Source organism: Sciurus vulgaris (assembly GCF_902686455.1).
Source record: "Sciurus vulgaris genome assembly, chromosome: 2".
Taxonomy (NCBI): domain Eukaryota; kingdom Metazoa; phylum Chordata; class Mammalia; order Rodentia; family Sciuridae; genus Sciurus; species Sciurus vulgaris.
Genome location: NC_136462.1, coordinates 186,592,645 through 186,609,426, shown reverse-complemented (window position 1 = coordinate 186,609,426; position 16,782 = coordinate 186,592,645). Strand labels below are relative to the sequence as shown.

Here is a 16,782-nt window from a genome sequence, read left to right as displayed (position 1 = left end):
TGATATATGGCAACTTTATGTTTGGATTTAAACTTTTGACATGTTGACAAGGAAAATAGCTTTCTTCTTTTCTTCCTTTAAAATCGCCATCTTTTGGATTCCCAGGGTAGAGAGATCTTTCAAGAGACTGGACATACTATTTTATTTTTCTTCCACTAGAAAGATACCACCATCATACTGTTCACTTCAGGAATGCTTACCACCAGGGAGCTTACGAAAGATAACCATGTGAACAGGGACCCAGTTCAGACATGACAGACTTGGCAGTCCTCGTGATAGAATATCAGCACAGTTGAATTTTCTGGTGGGATGGGTTATGAGCAAGTGCCAGTCTGGTGGCTTCTGTCATCTCTGTGAAATAGAGGGTGAGATTGTCTGCTAAAAATAAGTGGCAAGAGGTCAGAGGAAAAATGAGAAATTTTGATGAACCATTGAGGTCAGGAAGAGGGAGACAGTGTCCCTAATCTCCGGGCAATATACAGGACTCTATTGGGAGATCATGGACTGAGTGGAACACCTGGTTTTAGGAGCAAAAAAGGCATATATTTGGATTGAACCAAGTTGGGGATGCTAAGGATGAGTGGCAAAAGGACAGTGGATCAGGAAATCAGTATTTTTCAGGGAGCGATTAACATGATAGATGTTAATCTAGACTAGTTAGTTAACAATCTAGACTGTTAGTCTAGACTGGATGAGAAGAGGACCAGAGGTGTTGCTGAAGTCAAGAAATGGGTATATTGGAGTGATGGAGTAATAGGAGGGTATGGTTAGAGAGGGATATGTGAGTGGAAGATTTCAGAATTGGAGCAGGTAATTACTGGACATGGAAGACTCCTATGTTTCACCACTGAAGTGAAATGAACTCAGTGAAGATGACTAAATTGATGAAGTCAAGTAACTGAGTGACTTGAGTGGTGTTTGGGTCATCTTTGTGGTCAGAAAAGCCATCAGAAGGATGGCAAGATGTTTGGGGTAAAGAAAAAGAAGGTGGGCTAGTTCTTTGGTGAATTAGGCAGGGTCAGAGGTCCCAGCAATGGAAAGAGGTATTACAACCAGTCTCTAAGATTCTCAAAGGATTGGGGATTTTGCCTGAAGGAAATGGAAAAGCATGACCTGTAAGATTTATGGTTGCCAGATCTGTCTGGAAGAAGTTGACCTTGGCCCAGTTTCATTAAGCTTCTGAAGGAATCCCAATTCAAGTGGGCAGTATTGGTGGCAAGGAAAACTGTTTCTAAACTGTGATGAAAGTCATCTGAGGATGTGTTAAAAATAAAGATTCCAGGCGCTATCTCAGGCCCACTGAACTAGAATCTAAGAGAGGAGTCTGAGAATATATATTTAACACCCTCCTCCACATGCACTCATTTGGTACTTCTTTTATAATTATGCAAGTTTGGGGAGTGTGTCTGGAGTGATTAAGAACATAGGATCTGGAAGTCAACTGCCTGGGTTTGAAGGAGGTGAGATTGGTAGGAGTAGACCTTTGCTCATCACTCTTAGTAGCTTGGCTCTCCAGGTCCATCTGGTATCAGAAGGAATGACTTGTTCTTTAGTGTTTAACAGTGAGGATACGTTCTGAGAAATGAGTTGTTAGGTGATTTGTCATTGTATGAACATGTGTGCTTACATAAATCTAGATGGTACAACCTACTACACACATAGTCTATTGCTTGCAGGCTACAAACCTGTCTCACATATTACTGTACTGAATATTGTAGGCACTTATAAAACAGTGATAAATATTTGGTTCATAAATATCTAAACATAAAAAAGTACAGTAAAAATACTAGGTGAGAAGAATTTTTCAGTTCCATTATAATCTTATAGGACTGTCATCATATAATGTGATCCATTTTTTGATTAAAACATCAGTATTCAGTATGTGACTGTACAGTGATGTGGTAAACAGAAAACCAGAATGATAATGGAATGTATGTAGTCTGGAGATGAGGTCTCAAAATTGAGGGAATATGGGGTTCCAAGAGATGTGAGGCTTTCATGGGAAAGCAGTAGTCTGCCAAGTTAGTAGGCCTATTGAATACTCAACCATCTCATTGCTGAGCACCTTTGTCAGGGATGTTGGTGATATGGGCACGAGAGCTCTTTGGATAAAGTAAAGGACACAAGCTGCTGCTTAGTCTCTCTTGCCCTAGGATGGCTAAGCACAGAGAAATTTTCAGAAAGCCTATGAAGCCATGCTCAGAGTAGCTCTTCCTGCTCCAGGCCTCTGTGTGCCTGGTTCCTGAGCATGCCCTGCTGCTTCAAAGCTGTATCTTCTTCCACAGAGTGAATTCTTTCTCACTGATATATTCTTCTGGGTAAGTCCTCATGCTCTTGGCCGGCCCATTTCTTGCCATTGTAGGTTACCAATAACTAGACCATTAACCTTGCAAACGGTCATCATTAAGCCTGAGACTTTGCATTCAGCTTTTCCTTTCCCGTGATAAGACTCTGTTTTCACTTTCACCTACCCATTCAATTCTTCAATTTTTCCAGGAAGCTGAAAACACACTACATGTTGCTTTTTGTGCTGATATGGGGCCTGGCCCATATTTCTGATTTCCTTGAAAATCAATATAAATGGTTTAGAAAAAATGACATTTCATTTATTCCTGATAATATCAACATTCATTTGAAAAACCAAGATATTTGGTAATGTTACATATCCCATTTTACCATACCAGGGACTAAAGCCCCTCCAAGAGAATGAATTCAATAATTCACCAAATGCTATGCTTCTTGTGTGCCTACTGTGTATCAGGGATTATGCTAAATATCAATAGAAAGCAAATCAGATGTGGTCCTTCTCTGGCCTGATGGCACAGTCTGTTGACCCATAGCTAGGGAGCCATGGTAGTTTTATTGAGTGACTGTAGGTCTGGGGGCAGAAAGCCTTGGTGTCTCTGCATACTTTTGCCTTTTTTCAATTATATGAACTTAGACATTTGCCTCTCTTTCCTGTCACCTGAAATGAGAAGGATTTTTCCTGATTTATAACATTTTTATGATACTTAGATGAGACTGCATACAAAAGAACTTTGAAAAGGTCAAGTTCTTATATATGCAAATATAGTTGAGGATCGTCAACCTTACCTTCTTTTGCAGGAATGGCTAATGGAGAGTTTCCACTACTGTGTAGCTAATACCATAGTGTCTTCATGTACAATATTTGGACTAAATACTATTAATATTTTACTACTTCTAATGCTTATTGATACTAAATAAGAAAACCAGATAGTTTTGGGGTGCCTAGCGGTACTTAGTCATTGCTAAAGAATTGTAAATATGACACATAACTGTTCGTATTTAACAAAACAATGCTTCTGAATACATAGAATATAACCAGAAATTTATTACAAAAGTTGATATATTCTAATAATCTAACACATGCTTTTATATTATAGTACGAATACTAATGTGGACAATAATAGTAGTAAAAGAAAATGTATTCTTTGTAAATAGAAGGTGAATATTTTTTACAGTTTTTGAACTATAAGATTCTTTCTGTTTTTGACCTTTTGTTGTTTTTTACGGTTCCTCTTTCCTGCCTGTCATTGAAGAACTAAGGTATTTCATTGTAGGTGTTTTCTGTAGCAATCAAGACAAGAACCTTAATCCTTTTGAATCTCAGTTAACTTGTAAAATATGAGCTTTTCTTTGCCATGTCAACTTCACAGGGTTGTTGAGACATTCAAAGAAAGTATTGGAACAGATGTGCTTCTATTTGTGTGGTGGTCCTCTGTTATAGGTATAGTGGTCATGTAAATCTGGCAAGGGTGTTTCTTGATTTATAACATAATTCTTGGTCAAGTCCTAATTCTTCCCTATCATGATTTAGTGCCTTGTCCATCCTATTATCCCATATTTCATTTGAGAGCATCTCATTTTATACCATGATGGCCATAAACCAATACTGATTGAGCATCTGTGGTATATCATGCCTTATCTGTGCAAGATGCTGGGGCTCTAGAGGTCAGAGGGTGAGACCCTGTCTCCAAGGGTGTCTGTTCAGGTAGGAGATGAGTCCAAGACTATAACCTCAATTCTTGCCTGAATTTACAGCTACTGACCTGCCCTATAAATTTCAGATTTGTCAGCCCCTACATTTCATGAGTCATTTCCTTAACATAAACTTCTTTGTGTGTATATATATGTGTGTGTATGTATTTGTTCACACACACAATGACAAACACACATACACATATTGGTGTGTTTCATATTGGTTTTGTTTCTCTGGAGAATGCTGACTGAAACAGTACTCAGTCAGTGTTTTTATTATCACTGTATAAAGGATAGTGAATAAACTGCTCATTGTGGTTTTGGCCATGATGAACTTGAGGTACCCATGGAATCCAGGTTGAAATACCAGCAGGGAAATATTACCAGGATATGGAGGGCTTACATGAGTGGTCTGGACTGGAGATACATCACTGAGTTGCCAGTGTGTAGCTGCCAGTTGAAGCTATGTTTGTGCATATTTCAAACAGAGACTGAGTATATAAGGTAAGAGGAGATACAAGAATGAAATCTCAGGATACACCAGTATGTAGTGGGGAGGTGGAAGAAGCAGTCTTTAAAGGAAACCCAGAAGGCGTAGAAACAGGAGGAAGGTCAGGAGAGTGGGGCATGGAAATCAAGGCAGAGGAGTATTTCTAGGAGGAGGGGGTACCAGCAGTGTCAGGTGCCATAAAAAGTGAGATAAATGTTCAAAATTATCCAGTAAATTTAGTTCCTAGGAGGTGTTGTTGGAGGTGACTCTTTCGGTGTCCACATGATAGTATGGAAGAGAACTGTGGTGAAGTATAACTGCTGCTGCTGCTTGAAGGAGCTCAGCCAGGAAGTGTGAGGATAAGAAGGGGCTGTGGGCTTCCCGAGGAAGAGATGAGAGGCGTTATGACCTGTTTAGAGACCAAGAAAAGGAAGGTCCAAAATAAAGGAAAGCACATTTTTTTTCCCCTAGCACTGGAAAAAAAAAAAAAAGTGGCAGAGATTCAAGGACAAATGATTGAGCAGAGTCTCTGCCATGGCTGAGGTGACGTGCATAGGGGATGGCCAAGCATTGCCAGAGGAGGTATGTCTTTTCCCTTTGATGGGGTGGGAAGAGGGAAGGCTACCTGGGGACATAGAACTCTATAGAAGATAGGGAGTTGGAAGCTTTGCCCTCCAAAAAACTTCTGTTTTCTTTGTGAAGTGGACCTTTGGCACCAACTGATAGCTGGTGGAGTGGTATATCACGGTCTTTGAAGACAGTGGAAAAGGTATCAATTACTGCTGTGGAGCTAGGAAATGGGAGTCAATTATTGCTCCCCATTATCTACTGAATGAAAATTATATTCCACAGTCTGGTGTTGATAAAGACCTCCACAGTCTTTTTATCAGCTCTCCCAAACTACCTATCCTTCTAGTTTCATTCTAGCACTTTGTACTTCAGGCAAGAGTATCTCTGATGTAGCACTGGAATGTGATTTTGAGAGACCAGATGCTGTAGCAAAAATACCACAGACTAAGTCAGGAGTCCTGTGGCCCAGTCTTGGCTTCTCCATTTAGTAGCAGCTTATATCTCTAAGTCTGTTTCTTCATTTGTAAATCATTTATAGTAATAACCATCAGTAAGTGGTGATGAAGAGTGTTAAATGAGAAAACATATTTTAGTATTCTTTGAAGAGGATAAGTAATATATAAACAGAGGTGTTGTAAGCCATGCCTAGTCCTAGCTCCAGGCATGTGTGTGTGTGTGTGTGTGTGTGTGTGTGTGTTTGGTACTGGGGATTGAACCCTGAGGCACTTTGCCATGGAGCTACATCCCTAGTCCTGAGTCTGGCATCAAACTTGTGATTCTTCTGCCTCAGCCTCCTGAGTTACTGGGATTATAGGCTTGTGCCACTGTGCCCAGCATTTCCTACCTCTTCTCTTCTGCTATCTAAATTCAGCCTGAATTGCGTAGAGAAACACTAGCTACTATAATAGACAAACCCTGCTGAAATCTAAGAGGCCTAAAATAGCAGATACTTCTGTGCTCATTTATAATCAAATCAGCTGGGGTAGAGGAGACAGTCTGATGGATCTCTGCTGTCTGCAAACTATGGTTTCTAAGGTTGCTCTGAGTATCAGTGGTTGGCAGTAAGATGAGGTAAGAGATTGAGACTGGATGGTTGTCTGGGAGTCTTTTATACACCAGACCTAGAAAGGGAGCTAGTGAGCTAGTGAATAAGGCCACAGGATAGATGGTTAAGAGGCATTTACTGGATGGGAGATGGATTTGGGTACGTGTGGGTATTTGCACAGAGCAGTGGAATTGGATCTAGGAAGCATGAAGCAGGACCTGTGCAGCTTCAGGATGAACTGGAGAGGCCACTCCTTCTGCCTTGAGGAACAGGGATTGGGAAGGGCCTAGGACTGGTGAAGGCAAGTGATGCCTGAGGTGGAAGAGAGGTCCCAGGTCAGGGGAGATGTGGATGAGAAGTGGGGTCTTCACCTCCCTTCTGAGGTGAGCTTCCTAACAGATGTGGAGGTAGACACTGTTTACCTATTTTAAGACAAGAAAACTGATGAGGTGGTGCCTTGACAAAGGCCATATAACTAACAGGCAGTAAAAAAATGATCTAGGGCCTAGGTGTTTGGACCTCAAAGTCCCTTATCTGGAGGACTGGAAAACCTGGACTCTGAAGGAGTTGGTGGGAAGTGAACCCTTGGGCATCAGGTGAAAGAGGACCTTTGTGGTGACCTGCTTCTTTGTAGGAAATTATCCTTTGGCTGCTTGAATGGGACAGCAAGAAAGGAGCATTTCTAGGCAGAGGGAGCAGCCTGAGCAAGGATCCTAAGGCAGAAATATGCTTAGAGGGTTTGAGGATTGAAAGAAGGCCAAGTTGGTACATGATAAGCAGCAGGGAGAGGCGATGAGAAGATGCAAAAGAGTGAAGCAGGACCTAGATCATCCAAGAACTTAGAGACCATGGCAGGGCTTGAGATTTTATCCTGAGGGCAGCAGGAAGCTATTGTGCATTTTGGGTGGGAGGTAAAATGGTCTGATTTAAAATTTTAAAAGGAGGACCTGTTGTATAAAGAGTGGGTGGAGGCTGGAGTGTAAATTGAATGTAGTGGGTGAGGCAAAAGGAAGAATTCAAGAGGATATGAGAGTCTGGAGCTCAGAGCAGAGGTTCAGACTGGAAAATAAAATTCGATCCTGTGTTTCCTGTTAGCTCACTCCCTGTTCTAAGCCAAGCTTTCTGTGAGTAGCCTTATCCATAGTTTCTACTTCCTCACCTCTTGCAGTTCAACCTTCTGTGCTTTGGCCTCTGTCATTGCCACTTCCCTGAAATGTCTTGGGCAGAGGGCATCCAAGGTCCTTTGCGGTTAGCTAAGACTAGGCCTTTCACTCTTGCCTGACTTGACTTGCATCCATTCACCCTGTGAGCCATTCCAGCCTTGAAATACTTTACTCCTTAGCTCTTCTGTCCCTTTGGCCCCTTATCCTGTGGCTCTTTTCTGGTCTTCAAGTCCTCAGGCCAGCCCTGAAATGACAACATTCTCCAGGATTCTTACCTTAGTCCTCCCGAGTTTCCTCTGTATCTCTCTGCAAATGAATCCTCTGTGTTCATTAAGCCAACACCCACTTGCTTTTCCAGTGTCATCGCAGGTGCCCCCTCCTCCAGAAAGCCCCCTGACCCCTCAGACTGTGAGAGATGCCACTTCTCCTCCTTTTCCCCTTCTCCTGAAGCATAAATGGACACCTCTGTGATAGCACTTAACACCCTGTTTACGTATTTGTCTCCCTAGCTAATGGTTTGCTCCCTAGCTTGAAGGATAGAGTTACAACAAAACATTTGGTAACGTAGGACAAAGAGTGCTTTCTGCAGTTTAGGTGAAAGCCACACTTTATCTCGAAAGCATCTATACCTGATTGTATGTCTCTTAACAGAGCATTCATTTCTCACAGGTCTGAAGGCTGGAATTCAGGTATAATGTCTTCTGTGAACAGAAGTTAATTTAACTCAAAATAATCAGTAATCGTCTTCATCTTCTGAAAGGAAATAAAATGGTTTTAAGCATCTGAATCACTTCACAAGACCTTCTAAAGGCCTGCCTTTCTCATCTGGTAATTTGGGTCTCTGCTCCCTCGCTCCCATTCCAAAGCCTGTAACATGTGTCTCATATTTAGTGATTTCACAATTCTGGGTTTAACTTTACAATTGTCTCCATGGTGAAGAGCACTGAAGTTCTGTGCTGCATTGTGGAGGGCAGTGCAGAGGCTGAAGGAAAGATGAGCTTCTGCTTTTATCTCCTTCCCTCCTGCTGACCAGCTCACAGTGGTGAAGGAAAAGGAAGAGAAGGGTAGAGACGGTGCAGTGTACACTTAGGGACACGAGTTACACATTTGAAATTTCAGCAAGGTTTGAGATGGTTAATACCACTAAACTCTCATGCTTGTCTTTCAGCTCTTTTTGTACTCTTTTGAATTCTTTCTTTCAGTCTTTCAGTTCCAAACCTAGTCTATCTTTTTTGGCAGGTGGAACCAAGAAAATAAAATGTTGAATCATGTTCTTCTCAGTGGCTACGATATTTAGAATTTTTTTTTAATGTTTAGTTTTCTGAGCTTGACAGTAAAAAGTAATGACACCTTTGACAAAATGAAACTCTAAGCATCATTACTCAGTGTTACAGATTGTGCTTGTGCACTTTTAATTCAGTATTGGGCTGATTATTTTTAAGAAAAAATTGTTGATTATTTGTAACTAGAATACCTCTCAATGGAATAAGAAGGTCTGTGTATATGTAATAGTGGACTAAATTTGAGCCTTCCTATTACTCTTGGAGGGTTTACTGCTATCACATGAGGAATACTGTGAGCCTGATTCTGTTGATTCCCCCTTATGTTTATTTCTGGTGTCCAAACAAGACATTAGGATTGCAGATACTCAACTAGGAAATGAGCACAAACTTTCCAGTGTGCCCACTGGTGGATGCCACTACTCTCATATGGAGGACTTTTTTATAAGATCAAGAACATTTTTTCTCAAAGGAAACTACAATCTTTAGCTTCAGAGTTTTTTTCTGGTGGCTCAGTCCCTTGTTGAATTTACTCTTGATTGAAACCCATCCTCATTGAACTCCCCTTAGTAGATTTTCAAATGTCTATTTAATAGAATATTTTTATCAGAATTTTTCTAGTCTAGTGATCCTGTTATGTTTTGTTGCATTTGGTAATACTGTAATATACTTCCAAACAAAGGTTTTTAAGCCCCGGGGGTGCCAAAAATGGCAGTAAAGCCCTAAAATTTGATTTCCTGCTAGAGTAGACTTAGCCAGCTTCAGTTGGATCTGATGACAAGAGCAATCATTCTCACAGCAAGCCAGATACTGGGCCAAGGATGGTTACACACGTCATTTAGTGTCATACAACCACCCTGTGTTATAATAATAATTAATGGTAGTATAATTGGCTCCAATTTAATGGGGAAGAAATGGAGACTTAGAATGGTTCAGACTTATTCTCATTTTGTACAGCATGAGCTCTTCATATTGCTGCTTCACTGCTTTTTTCTTATATCTGTCTTCTGGGTAAAACTGTACAACTCCCTTCTCTTGTGATATACTCTCTGGCTTTCTTAATTAAAACATAAATTTAAAAAAATCAAATTGGGTGATTCTTTTTAATTTACCAGGACACCTAGAAGAGCACTCTGTACATGGTGGTTAGTGACAGAGCTGAGGTCTTTAGCTCTCCCTCTTTAGCAAAAAAAAAAAAAAAAAAAAAAAAAAAAAAAAAAAAAAAGGCTTAAGTCTGTTGGGTTCTTTGGTTCTGGGACACCCCAGACCTTGTAAGTCCATCTTACACCAGAAGAAGTCTGCAACATCTTGGTGGGGGAGATTAAACTGGGAAGAATGTTCCCTTTAACTTGGTTTTTGGAAACTTTGAGCTCAAAATGGGAGAGTATGGCTGTTGTAGTTCAAGTTGAATTGACAGCCAGAGGCCTGTATTCAGTTCCAGCTCTTCTACATTTGTTCTCTGTGGGCCTCAGTTTCCTCACTTCCTCTGGGAGTTGGGAGGAAGGGCAAGATATGGGGGTTGGTTACTCTGCATTCTTTTGCACTCTGTCAGAGGTTAAAAAAGAGAGTCTTGTGCCATTTCCCAACACCTCACTTCAAACAGTTGGCATGGTTGGATGATGGGGCATTTGGGAGGCTTCTAAGTTTCCCTTTCCCAATTCCTAAGAAGTTGTGCATTGAGCACCATTTTAACTTGAGAGAAAGCTGGGTCTTGTTGACTGAAACTGGACTAAGATTTAAAATATGGGGATGGCCCTGAGAGTTTAGAAAAAGGTGGGGAATTCATCTGGAAAATATTAGACATAAGAGCCTTGCAGTTTCATAAGGGCAGAGCGTGTGTGTGTGTGTGTGTGTGTGTGTGTGTGTGTAGATTATTTTCATATTATGGATGTGGAGAACTCGAACCCAGAGCTTTTGGTCCTGAGTCAACTCAGTCCCAGGGATCTTGCTGGTAGCAGAGAGTAGTTAGATATTACTTAATCTTTCACTGTAACCCATTGCCAGAAAGCTACATTTCATAGGATTGTTGGGAGAACAGGGGAGGACTGTAACAGAGCTGCAGTATATTTTTTTTCTTCACATCTATGAACTTGTGAAGAAGGAAAAAGTAGAGGGAAAAAAACTCAACTTGGCATGAGTGATGTGAAGTGAGATCAAATAAGGTGAAAAGCAAAATAGAATCCAGAAATTTAGTTTTCCTTTTCCCCAAAGTTCATGGGCGGCTGCTATACAAAGTCCTTTTTAGTTTCCACAAATGTTAAGTACTTTTTATAACATGAATCTTATTATCTTTACTTTTGGTTGTTTGTGAACTTAAAGAGCTTTATAAAAGACAAAGAACCAGTTGAAAATAAAATCAAACTCTGTCACCTTTGCCATTTCATTTCATTTTAGTGCTTAAAATGAGTTGTAATTATTTTGGTTCCTGATACATTCATTATAAAAGTATTTATTGAATAGTCAATAGCAAAATAGAAATTTTAAATAAAAATGAATCCTAGTATACTAGAAAAAAAACTTTAAATTTTTCTTTTTTTTCATAATTTATGTTTACATGCATGATTTTTGTTTTTATTTTATTTCTTTCTTGTGGTGCTGGGATGGAACCCAGGACCTCATACATGCAAGGCATGCATCTGCCACTAAGCTACATTCCCAACTCTTGTTTTGTTTTGCTTTGTTTTTTGGAGACAGTGTCTCGTTAAGTTGCCTAGGCTGGTCCTGAACTTGAAATCCTGCCTCAGCATCCTGAATAGCTGGGTTCACAGGTGTGCATCACCATGCCTGACTCACATGCATGGTTTTTACATGTTTGTACAGGTTTGTGAGTTTTTTTTAACTTGTCATTTTAAGTATTTTTCCTTGTTGCTGTATAACCTGAATAATTATTTATAATAGCTTATCAGTTGACATTAAACATTCTTCTACTTATTGGATATTATTTTTTATTATTACTCTTCTGCCTCATTCCATAAAAAGGATTGATTGTTTTGTTGAACATCATGGTTTTTATACCATGTGTCTTTATAAATATTGTTTATTTGCATATTCAGACATCTAGTTCCCCTACCCTTTTCTTTCATGTTCTTTCTGGATGTTGGAAGGGAATTGTTATTTTTTTTTTTTTTTTAGGGATGATGAACAACTCTGAAGCTACATCAAGGAACTTGAAAATAGTAGCTTTAAGAGGGGGTAAGTGTACAAGTGAAATGAGTCATTTGGCAGAGTTGCTTAAAATGTTAATATGGATTTTTATTCAATCTTAGGTTTTAAAAACTGTTACTAAAAGGGAAATTAGACGTCATTTACATTTGTATACAAAATGTAGCGGATACTCTTTAAGTTGTGGTTCAGTTTAAAAAATGTTTTCTAAGCTAAATTAAATGTAGTATAATTCTAAATAAATCATCTATTAATGATGTTGGTCCTAATTGTTCTCTAACTCTGGAGAATTAGCATTAGCCTGCTAGTCCCCTGGGCTAGTCTCCTGGGATACTCCCCTCTCTTAACCCATCCTTTCTAGCCCAGGGAGCTTTGTGTCCTTAGCTCCTGGCATAGTGCTTGGCACATAGCAGATGCTCAGAAACACATTTGTAGAATGAAATGTCTTGAAAGAGTCCTTCAGATGTGTGAACACTATCATAATGTTCCCCACTTAATTTCTACTTCTTCTGGTTTAATGTCCTCCAGTTCAGCTCTTCCCAGTGATAGAATCTCCTGATCCCTTTCCCTCCCTGTCTCTCCCCATTGCTTGTGGCCACAGTTTGCTGTGTTTCTTTTAGAACATATATCTAGATATATAGTCATTTCTTCAGAAGTTGTCTAATTTGCAGTAATATATTCAAGTCTGCATTACTTTTTCTTTAGTAAATCCCTAGTTGCTTGTATTTTTTTACATGACCTTTTGTCAAGCTAAGTCCCTTCCAAGAGGTGTTTGTGCAGTTGTTTCCTTCTAGATTAGTGTAACTTGGGATTTGATGATGGCTTTTAAATATACTCATGTGAATTGAGTGTTAAAAATGAGGAACAGGAGAGTCCCAAGGAGAAGCACTGTAGAAACCTTCCAATTTGACAGTCTTTTCCTAATTCATGCTTTTCAAATGGTGATGTGCCTACAGATTACCTGGGAATTTGGTTATTAAGACAGATTCTGATCCAGTAAGTCTGGATGCCACCTGAGATTCTACTCTTTTGACAAGTTCTCTCTAAAGTTATGTTAATGATGTGGGTCTCCTGAATCGTCTTTTAAGTAACAATGCAGAGTTTGAGAGTAAAGGTGTTCCTTCAGTGCGTTAATACCTATGCTGGACTCATCAGAGCTCTCAGCCCATAGCCTCTGATGCAGGTCCTTGCTCATATTCCAGCATTCATCTCCCACCTCACTACTGAAATGGAAACAAGAGCGGTGCTGTTTTACTAGCTTTTAAGTGGTCATGCACCTCTCTGCGCATGGTCAGTTGGACCTTTGATTCTAGCCAGACTAGCTGTTACTCAATGTATTTGTTATCTTTTCAGGTTGCTTGTCATTTGGACATTGGGTCAAGTGCTCATTCAAGTTATTAATCTGGTTTACTTTCATATACCAGAAAGTTATCCAAAGAGACACTAATTGCATATTTTTTTAAACATTGGTTATAAAGTATATTGTTACCAATAAAATTCTTTTAAAAGAACTGTAATGGAGTATCCAGATATTTTTAATCTATTGGAATTTGGATAAAATGGATGCATTGTTAAAATTACATTCTTGAACTGATAGTCATGCAGCTGGCAACCTTTGACTAGATTAGTGAATGAGTTCTGTAGAACACAGGATAAGGGCAGAAGCACCTGATGCCCCCTTTCTGTAGGCTTTTAATCTTTTAGCTTGGGGAAGAAGTGTTTTTCTTTTGCTCTTTTATACAGGCAGATAACACTGTAACCAAGACTTTTTTGGATCATTTCAAAGAATAATTGTTGTCAAGATTCAGATAAAGCAATTATACTTGCTTATTTTGTAGAGCTCATTGTGACTTGATTAATCGGGCATCTTTCTACATTAAAGATTCCTTACTTTGTGAGATGACGTCTTATTTCCTCAAAGCCTTAGGATGAGTAGGAAGTATTGGAAGAGAAGTTTTGCTTTGAGTCATTTTCTAGCCTTAGGGGCAGGGCCTTCTGAGTTTAAAGTCTGTATTTAGAAGTTGACTAGCATTGCTTCTTCCCAAACTGGACCTTTGGGGTGCAGTGTTCTTGGGGAAGGGTGGGGTGGATTTAGTCACTCTCAAAATACACCCTTCTTAATGTCCTTGTTTGGCAATTTATAGCTGGATTGTTGCAATTATGACACATACACAGTCACATAAATTTTACCTGTGTAGGCCACCTTTTCTTTTTGTGTTGGATGTAATAGCTGTGGCCACCACCCTGGAAGCTCTTCTGGTCACTGAATGTTAAAAAAGCCTTACTCCCTGTCCCCTCATAGTCCATAAGCCCTGAATTCCTTATTTGAAGATAGGGACAGGTAAGGAATGACATTACTGCTGTAGTTTGCTCATTCATTTCCTCCCTTTCCATAATGATTGTTTTTCATGGTCACCTACATATCTGTCTCTCTGTTTTTTAGGCTGTTCACATGCACGATCAGCTGCAGCAGCAATCATGCTATCCCTTTAATAGCTTCTTTATTATAGTAATTTTCAGATATGAATTATGAACCTCCATGAACTCACCATGTAACTTCAGCAATCTCAATATCTAACTTAGCTTGTTTCATTTACTCCCTACTCGGCTTTTTTCCTTTTCCTCAACTGCTATCATGCATGCCTGCCCTCTCACCCTGTCTCCTGGAGTCTTTTGAAGCAAAATCTCCGATAGTCCATCATTTCATCCACAATACTTCATTAAGTAAGGTAACAGAAAATATTTTAAAATTATTTTGCATTGAAGTACAATAAATAAAAATGAACATAAGCATAGAACCTGATGAATTTTCATAATTCAAGTGAACTGATATAAGCAACACCCAGATCAAGAAGCAGGACAGGGACTTGGGTTGTGACTCAGGGGTAGAGCACTTGCCTAGCTAGCATGTGTGAGGCACTGGGTTCAATTCTCAGCACCGCATATAAATAAATAAAATAAAGGTCCATTGACAACAACAACAACAACAACAACAAAAAAGCAGGACAGTCTAAGAGTACTAAGTGGAGCTGGGGATGGGGATGTAGCTCAGTGGTAGAGCACTTGCCTAGCATGTATAAGGCCCCTGGTTCAATTCCCAGCACTGCCAAAAAAAAAAAAAAAAAAAAATGGAAAAGACTGGTACTAAGTCTATACTTAGTCTATACTCTAGATGAATTCAATGTTAATCTCCCTGTACTAAATATTTTAAATCTCTGATGAATTATTGAAACTTTTACATTACATTTACAATTTAATTAGACAAACATAAGTAAATTTTTATTTCAGATTTATAAAATAGCTTTACTGTAACCCTGTTTAAAATAAATTCTCAACAAATTCCAAAATATTAGTTTCATTGAGTTGATTATTTCACTGCTGTTGATTAATATGTTCATATAATTCTAACTCCTAAATCCTAGATAGTGTCTTTCAAAACATATCACAAAAGTTGAATCCTATAACTAGACCTTAGGAAATCCCAGGGTAGAAAGACAGCAACCACAGAAACAAAGCCTCAACACTAATAATAATGTGGCTGCTCTATTTACAGTGAAAAATAAGCAGTGATGCCCACAATCCAAGTTGAAAATGAATGACTTTAATGTATTGAAAATGATTGAATTACAGAACTTTTAAAAGCCAACTATAGTGAAATAGCAGTTGTTCTTTGACAGTATCTAATGCTCAGTCTACATTAATTTTCTCCATTGCTCATTTTTTAGATGCATGCCTTACTTTTTTCTTTTGTGGTACTGGGGATTGAACCCAGGGGCTTGTTACTACTGAGCTACATCCTGAGCCGTTTTTAATTTTTTATTCTGATATAGAGTCTCACTTGTGATCCTCCTGCCTCAGCCTTCTGAGTAGCTAGATAACAGGCGTGTGCCACCACTCCTGACGTTATGCTTTACTTTTAATTGATAACCTATATAAAAATTATTGTTGGATTTAGAAGATTTGTTTCAAATCCATCAGTACTCTTAACATTTTTATGTTACCAATGCTTTCACATGATACTTATCCTCTGTACTTGCTAAGTTATTAACAAAGAAAACTACATATCATTTCTATCATAATTATTGCATCTTTGATAGAAGAAGGTATTTGAAAAAGTAATTCAATCACCCTTTCTAAACCTGTACTAACTTGGCTTAATTCAATCCCTACTCAGACACTATTGTAATCCTACTTCTGAAAGTCATTCGTATCATTCTGGATTTGCCATTCTCTGGCAGACTTCTATTTATTTCCACATATTCTTAAAATTTGATTTGGCTTCTGTTCTATGATCTTTCCTATCTTTGTAGATTACTGACTTTGAGGTTATGTGACTCTTCTTTCAGAAGTGATAGGAGCACTCAGGGATGCAAGGTTGGTTCAACATCAGGAAATCAATAAACGTAATTGGCACCATATTAATAGACTTAAAGTCAAGAATCACATGATTATTTCAATAGATGCAGAAAAAGCATTTGATAAAATACAGCACCCCTTCATGCTCAAAACACTAGAAAAAATAGGGATAGTGGGAACATTCCTTAACATTGTAAAGGCCATTTATGCTAAGCCCATGGCTAATATCATTCTAAATGGTGAAAAACTGAAAGCATTCCCCCTAAAAACTGGAACAAGGCAGGGATGCCCTCTTTCACCACTTCTATTCAACATTGTTCTTGAGACTCTGGCCAGAGCAATTAGACAAACCAAAGAAATTAAAGGGATACGAATTGGAAAAGAAGAACTCAAACTATCCCTGTTCGCTGATGACATGATTATATATTTAGAGGAACCTGGAAATTCCACCAGAAAACTCTTAGAACTCATAAGTGAATTCAGTAAAGTAGCAGGTTACAAGATCAATGCCCATAAATCCAACGCATTTTTATACATAAGTGATGAATCTTCAGAAAGAGAAATTAGGAAAACTACCCCATTCACAATAGCCTCGAAAAAAATATAATACTTGGGAATCAATCTCACAAAAGAGGTGAAAGACCTCTACAATGAGAACTATACAACACTAAAGAAAGAAATTAAAGAACACCTTAGAAGATGGAAAGATCTTCCATG

General features: G+C 38.9%; 1 protein-coding gene across 5 annotated transcripts in view; it reads left to right on the top strand.

The window, feature by feature from the left end:
* ZHX3 (zinc fingers and homeoboxes 3) overlaps positions 1–16,782 on the top strand; it is a 126,188-nt gene that overhangs the window by 5,947 nt on the left and 103,459 nt on the right. For 2 of the 5 annotated variants that reach the window (XM_079126907.1, XM_079126904.1), the window contains exon 1: positions 11,495–11,739. The exons of the other annotated variants lie outside the window; for them this stretch is intronic. The gene's annotated coding sequence lies outside the window, so the exon portion shown is untranslated. Of the gene's footprint in view, positions 1–11,494; positions 11,740–16,782 lie in introns of those variants that run through there. 5 annotated transcript variants of the gene reach the window in all.